Raw genomic sequence first — 7,060 nt, 5'->3', positions numbered from 1 at the left:
CCCCATGGCTGCCAGGTGACCGCTGGAGACCCAGGCTCTGGTGGCCCCTGCCACCTCCTGTGGGGGAGGGGAGGGCGGGGCCCACCAGCCAGTCCCTGCTGCACCCAGGCTGGGTGAGCTTTGGTCCCCAGCGCTGCCCTAGGTGGGAGTCGTGCACCTGTGGGTCATGCCCAGGCCCCAGGCGGACACAGAGAGTTCTCCATGGACTTGACCAGCTTTGGGTCAGAACTCAGGACTGGCCAAGTCCATGGGGCCTCGGAACCATCAGTTTGCCTTCTGGTCATTGTTGGGGGGATGCTCGTGTCGTCTCTGCTCCCCCGGGCCTGGGGTCAGGCCAGTGGAGGTCCCTGTAGGTCGGTGACTTGTACCTCCTGGTGGGGGTGCCATCTTCTAAAAGGTCCAGAGTGAAGAGGCAGGGCACCATGCTGGCTGCCCAGAGCCTCTAGGCCCCCATGCTCTTCTCCAGAGACCTAGGGGAATCAATGTTCCCCGTCGGGGAGGCGGTCAGAGGGGCCCAGGCAGGTGCAGGTCCCTGGGGCTACGGGCTCAGAGCTGGCCTGCAGGTGTCTCGGCTGTGCCGGTCCAAGCCCACACAGGGGGCAAGAGCTGCAGAGGCCCCAGGGCAGGAAGGGTGTCCTGGACCCTAACAACCTCCTCCTTCCTGGGCTGGGGGGACCTCATCCCAGGAGACCCTGAGACGTTTTGCGGTTGGGTCTGGGGTGTGGCCACAGGGGTGGCCCCGGCAGGGGCTGAAGGGAAAGGGGCCTACGGCTGTGGCCTCAAGGCCATGTCCACAGGCCCCCTGCACACACCCCCGTGGTGTCCTGGGAGGTTCAGGAGGGAACTGCATCGCTGCGGGGGCAGCCGCGACAGAACCGGGGTCCCAGGGGCTCCCGGCCGTAGGGGTGCAGCCAAGGGCGGTGTCGACCTTCCCTCCCGCAGCGGCTGCTGGGCCTTGAGCACGGCCTGGCCGGAAAGGGGTCCCGGCTGCTCAGCGTGTGCGGCTGGGCCTGGGGAGGCCAGCCCGTCCGCTCCGGAGAGCGTCTCCAGGGTAGGAGAAGGGAGGAGGGCCGTCAGGGATGGGGACACCTGCTCCTGGCCCAGGGGCATCTTGGGGAACTCCTCAGGGCCGGCTGCAAAGAGGCAGACTGGGTTAGCGTCTCCAGCAGGCTGCTTGCGCCCATCTGGCTGGGCCCACAAGGTGTGCTCCTGGCGGCCTGCGTGTCCCCCCTGGCCTGCCCCTCACACCTGATCCAGGCCGCAGATGCCCCGCCCCCACAGGGAGCGCCCCGATGCCCGGGCCTGGTCTGGCTTCCCCGAGGTTGAAGCAGAAGAGCAGAGGGACAGAGAGGAGGAGGAAGGCCCCTAGGGACTGGGTCCACTGTGAGCTGCCCCAGGAGAGTAAGGCGGGAGGGGACAGGGACCAGAGCCCACCTGGCAGGGGCAGGTCGCACTTCCTCCATCACAGATGGGCCATGGAGGCCCGAAGGTGTTTGAGGACGGCCTCATCCTCCAAGGCCCAGGCCTGGGCCAGGGTGTCTTGAAGGAAGCCCTGCAGCCCTTCCAGGGGCAGCTTCAGGAGGCGTTCTGGGCAATGGGTGTGAGTCAGAGCAGAGGGGCGCCTCCCTACTGTCCCAGGATCCTGCCCGGGGACAGCAGTTGGGTGTCCCGCTGTTCCCAGGAGCACCACGGGCAGAGCTGGGCAGGGGAGTCCCCATGCCCGCTGCTCCTCTGCAGGGGGCCCCCAAGCCACTGGCCTGCCTGTGTCCCTCCACCAAGGCCTTCCTGCTCCTCGCTCCTGGGAGCAGTGGGCCATCTCCCCTTGCCCCCCACACCTTCATGGGGTACCCCTGGGCTCCCACGGGGTCCCTTACTGTGGTGCAGCCTGAGGACGGTGTAAGCCATAGCCGTGAGGACGTGCTCTCCGTCCAGCATGTAGGAGTCCCACAGCTTCAGGTTGAGTGCGGGGAGGGTCTGTGGGGAGAGCAGGTGTGGGGGGAGCAGCCTCAGGGGGGCCCAGGGGCTCTCCACCTGTGTGAAGGCCTCCCCTCTGCCCAGGCCTTGCCGCCCCCCTGGTTGCATCAGACGGGGCTCTGCAGCCCGTCCGGTGGGTGTCCTCCTGCTGGGGAAGATGAGCTCCAGACGACCTTGGGTAGGAAACACCCGTCCAGTGCCAACCACAGACTTGGGGGTCACAGACTCTGCCACACCCTCGGTGCCCACATGACCTGACAGGAAACCAGGCTTGTCGCAGAATGGGCCGAGGGCCTGTCCGCTCCCAGGCTGACCTGGCCTTCCTGGGGAGGCAGAGACGGACAGGGCCCATCCCGGAACCTCCTCCAGGGGCCCTGTTCAGTCTCCCGGACGGGTCTGGACCGCGAGCCTCAAGTCAGGGCCTCGGGGTTGGGCCTGGCTGGTCTGGAGTGTGAGCCTGATCTCAGGCTTCCCCTGAGCCTGGGGCTGGGAGCAGATCAGGGACCGGGTCTGCGGGGGGAGCCTTACCCGGCTGATGAAACATTGGAGAAACCACTTGGTGGTGTACAGCCCCACACTCATCCCTTGCTCATCCTGGTGGAAGGACACAAGGTGCTCGGGTCCCAGCCGGCGGCCACTGCCTCCCTGGGCCCAGGCCCCGTGCAGCCAGGTGGATACACTCCCTGTGGCCCCGCTCATCCCTGAGGGTGCCCTGGGCCCAGCAGGAAATGAAGCCGGACAGTGGGTTCTCGGCAGCGTGGGCAGGGTCCTGCGGACCCCTACCCCTGCCCCGGGCCATGAGGGCAGGGCCTCCGGGGAGCATCTACTCGCCAGGTGTTTCTTCAGGACTTTGAGCTCCTTCTCCATGATGCTGTCATGATGCCGCTGGAAACAGGCCAGCTTTGGGAATCCCGCAGCGAAGAACCCTGAGAAGGCCCCAGGCGCCCCCACCATCAGGGCCTTGTCTCCCACCAGGTGGGGGGTGAGTCTGCCAGGGGGCTCCGCTCCCATGCCCTGATGGGAATGTGTGCCCACAGCCCTCCCGAGCCCTGGCTGCGCTGCTCGTCTGAGACAGCAGGAGAGCCGTCCACGCCTGGGGGGCCGGGACAGAGACCTCCTCCTCACCGAAACCCAGCTGAGTGGGTGGCCGGGAGGAGCACCAGGCCCGTCGGATCCAGCACACTTGGTGCGGTGGTCACAGCAGGGGCAAGGGGGTCACCAGCCCTGAGGGGTGGGACTTGCCCCCCATACGGAGGGTGATGGGGGTGTGCAGGCCCAACGCCTGGGCTTGGGTGACAGGCTGAGGGTGCACGGAGCAGGAGACACCACCGCCTGGGCTTCATCTGGCCGTGGGTTGCCAGGGGGACCCGGCAGGCAAGCCAGCTGCCAGAAAAGGGCTGAAGGCCCCATGGGAAGGCGAGAACGGTCTGCAAATGCTGGGGCCAGTCGCCATGGCTACAGCCGCCTTGAGAAGGCTGTGCCCTTTGCCAGTGGGGAGGTGGGCTGGCTGGGGGTCCTGGTCTGTGCCGCTGCTGGGGCTGCCCTGCAGGGAGGGAGTCCCGAGTTCCAGGTCCCGCCAGGTGCCCTGCAGGCCCCCTACCATGCATGGCATGGGTCTCCAAGCTCATCAGCTATGCCAGGGCCCAGAAGGCGTCTTCCTCACCCAGGTACATCAGCAGGATTCCCACGATGTCACTCATCCCCTGACAGTAGCCCACCTCCTGCAAGAGCCAGACCCCTTTGAATGGGGCCACCTCAATGGGGCCGAGGTCAGGGCCATGGGAACTGCAGTCGCCGCCCATGTCCCGATACTCCCATGGGCTCTTCAGGATCCAGCCCCGTGCATCAGCACCACAGTGGTGCAGGCCAGAGCCCCCCGGGACCCAGCGCTCAGGGACTCAGGGGCCATCCCTCCCCGGCACTGAGGTCTGCACCCCAGCCCGGCCTCAGTCCTAGGGTCCAGGTCCCCTCCCTTGTGTCTCTGGGGCCATGGGAACTGAAGTCCCAACTAGGAGTCCCGCCTGCTCAGGCATCCTAGAGACAAAGGGCACCTGCGGGGCAGGAGGGCTGGTGGCAGGGACACTCACGGGGTTGTAGACCGAATAGGCCAGGAGGACATGGAACAGGGCTCGCTGCCTGGGGACGGGGAGAGCAGGGTGGGTGGCTCTTGTCTGACCAAGACGCATGGGAACCCCCCGAGGAGCAGAGTGCGGCCCCAGGGGACCTGTGGTCTTCGGCGAGGCTCGGGGTGGGACACGTGCGGCGGGGGATGCGGGTGGTGAGCATGGGACCCGGGGCGGGGCCGGGTGGCATTTGGGGCTTCATGGTCCTGGCTACCATTACAGTGACCACTGTCGAAAACACAATGCCAGTCCACGCAGAAACCCACCCAGCAGGGCTGTCCCCTTGAGCGTGTGCCCCTCATTCGTCCATGTGTGTCCTCTCCAGGCCGAGTCTGTGCTGCCAGGCCCCCAGCACTGTGTCGTGCCCCCCGCCACAACCCCACCCTCTGGCCCGGCCCCTCTCGTACCAGCTCCACGCCGACCTTATGGGTTCTGCGCACATGGCGTCCCTGCTGGGCCCTGGCCCGGGGCCCTCCCCATCGCAGCAGCCTGGCAGCCCCGGGGGGTAGGTAGCGACCCCGGGTCCTCCCACCCACAGTCACCATGAGGCCAGACCATGTTTGCTGCCATTCCTCCCCCTCTCCTCAGAGACCCCGCATACCCCAACCAGAAGCCCCCTGGGTCACGCCTGACCCCCCGAGGAGCCCCCGGGCCCCAAGAGCCCTGCTTGTCCCCCAGCCTCACCTGACGCCATAGCGGTCCCGGAACATGATGTGGTTCCGGAAGGTCCGGTTCACATCCAGGTCGATTTGCCTGATGTCCTTGGAGAAGAGCTGGGCCCGCTCCTTCATTTTCTGGGGGCAGAACCAGGGAGGAGGAGCCAGCATCAGGGACGGAACGCCAATGGCCACCAACTGCCCCCAAGGCAGGGAGCATCCCGAGCTGCCCCTGGCCGTGTCCTGCGGACACCTCCTTCCTTCCCTGGTCTCTGACATGGGGCCCCGCACAGGAGCCCACCGTGCCCGGGATGCCCACGTCACGGACCATGCTCGGCAGCCCTGGGCGCCGAGGACCCTCCCGAGGGTCTTCCCCACCCCAGCACAGAGCCCTGTCCTCCAGGACAGAAATCCAGCCTGGGCCCCAAGCTCGCCTCACCCCGCAGGGTGCCCTTGGTTCCTGCCCAGGCCTCCTCCAAGGGCTACGCCTCTGCAGAGGGTGCAAGGGCTTACCTCGTACAGGCCCTGGTGGGTGGACTTGACCTTATCAATATCAAGCAGAAGGGCCCACACCTGACCCCTCACCTGGGGAGGGACCCCTTTATAGAGGCACCTATGCATCTGCAGGAGAGAAGGCCATGCTGGGACCCAGAACCAGGCCTGCCCCGCCCAGCCCAGGGAGCACGAGTCATCCAGAAGCTTCCAGCTTTGGCTCCATGGCATCCCCCAAGAGGCTGGGTCTCCCCGGAGCTGGGCCCCATCTCCCACGAGGAGGAGGGCGCTGGGGACCTGACGCGTCGCTCCCTCTGCTGCCCACTTGGAACTGGGGAGGCTGGGGCTCTGCCAACAGACTCCCCCCTGGAAAGGGCACTCCCATGGTGTCGGGGCCGGGGAAGTCAGGGGGCTTTACCTCCACCCCCGTTGGGCAGATGCCGTCTGTGGGCACGTGGCACCCACCTTCTTGCTGGGCCCATAGTGGTTCCAGTTGAGAAGCATTTTCACCCACTTGTCGGCCCTACGGTCTTCCTGGCAATGTTGCTTGAACATGAGAAGAGGGGCAGTGGATAAGCCGCACGGAGCGGGAGAGCGGCCCATGGGCAGCGTCCAGGCGCCCTGCGGGCCAGGGCCACAGCAGGGAGAGACTGAGAGGAGCCAGAGAGGCACAGGGCCGCTCCCGCTGACCGAGTCTCCGGGGCTCAGGTGTGTTCCTGACTGCGTGTGGATTCCTGGGACAGGGGTTTTGGTGACATAGCCTTGGGGACAGCTCTGGGGACTGGGTCTGCCATCCCCTGGCCCCTTGCCCACCCACCATGTGCTGCCTGTGCCCCAGGATGGCTCGTACCTTGGCCTCGTGGGGGCTGAGGCAGGGCAACTCCTTCTCCCTGGGAGGCAAGAGAAGCAGAGCCCTGAGCATCAGGCCCCTGGCCCCACAGCCCCCAAGCCTCAGGAGGGGAGGCTTGACCCCGGGGAGGACATGGGCTGCTGGCTGCCTGTGGCTTAGGCTAGGGCAGCAGCATCCTGCCTGGGGCGTGAGAAAGTGGTTGCTGCCAGGTGGGCTGGGTGGGGGTCCCTCAGCGGTTTCCCAGGATTGACCTGCCCCTGTCCTGGGATGGGCCACTCCTAGACCTGTCAGTGCCTCCTGGGTGTCCCCTGTGACCATCAGGCTGAGGACGCCAGGATCTCACGGGGTCTGCCTGCCCAGTGTCTGGCCTGCCTCTCCCTCACTGTGTCCCTCACCCTGCTGTGCCTTGACTCCACCCCTCTTGCTGGTCACTTCTGCCTCTCTGGTCCCTTGTCTTGTCAGAGCCGTGAGCACGACCCCGCCCTCCCACCACTCTCCACGGCCACTGGCCACTGGGTAGCCAGCAGGGTCTGCAACCTGGGAGCAGCATGGCAAGCACATGCAGAGTCTCTGGCCACAGTGAGGTCTCGCGAGGCCCCTCGGTCTAACAGCCTCCTTCCCTCATAGCAAGGCCACTGTGCCGTCCCCTTCCTGGTTCCCCCCTCCCAGTCAGCCACCTGTCCCTGTTCCTGCCCCCTGCCTAGGTCAGTCGGCCCCTCCCTCTGCTGCCCATCACCCCTCCCTGACCTGGCCTTGTTCCTGGTGTCCTTCTGCCATCCCCCAGAAGCCTTTGGGAGCTGCGGCAGGCCTGGCCTGGGGGTGTCCCCGAGGGTACCCCTCGGCCCTCGCCCCAGACCAGACCGCCCTCCCACAGAAAGGACGCCACCGTCCCAGAGCCCCTCGCCCTCTGCAGTCCCAGCTGAACTGACTGGACCCACAGACAGAATGCAGGAGGCAGGCCCCGG

At 66.5% G+C, this 7,060-nt stretch overlaps 2 pseudogenes; both read right to left on the bottom strand.

The window, feature by feature from the left end:
* Positions 1–280: 280 nt before the first annotated feature.
* LOC116859257 lies at positions 281–2,326 on the bottom strand (annotated as a pseudogene).
* Positions 2,327–3,429: 1,103 nt separating this feature from the next.
* On the bottom strand, positions 3,430–4,888 carry LOC116859244 (annotated as a pseudogene).
* Between the last annotated feature and the right edge of the window lie 2,172 nt (positions 4,889–7,060).

The sequence above is a fragment of the Lontra canadensis genome, unplaced genomic scaffold (genome assembly GCF_010015895.1).
Source record: "Lontra canadensis isolate GAN:19392208 unplaced genomic scaffold, GSC_riverotter_1.0 scaffold152, whole genome shotgun sequence".
In the NCBI taxonomy this organism is placed as follows: domain Eukaryota; kingdom Metazoa; phylum Chordata; class Mammalia; order Carnivora; family Mustelidae; genus Lontra; species Lontra canadensis.
Note: the sequence above shows the minus strand (reverse complement) of the source record. Positions and strands in the feature narration are given on the sequence as shown.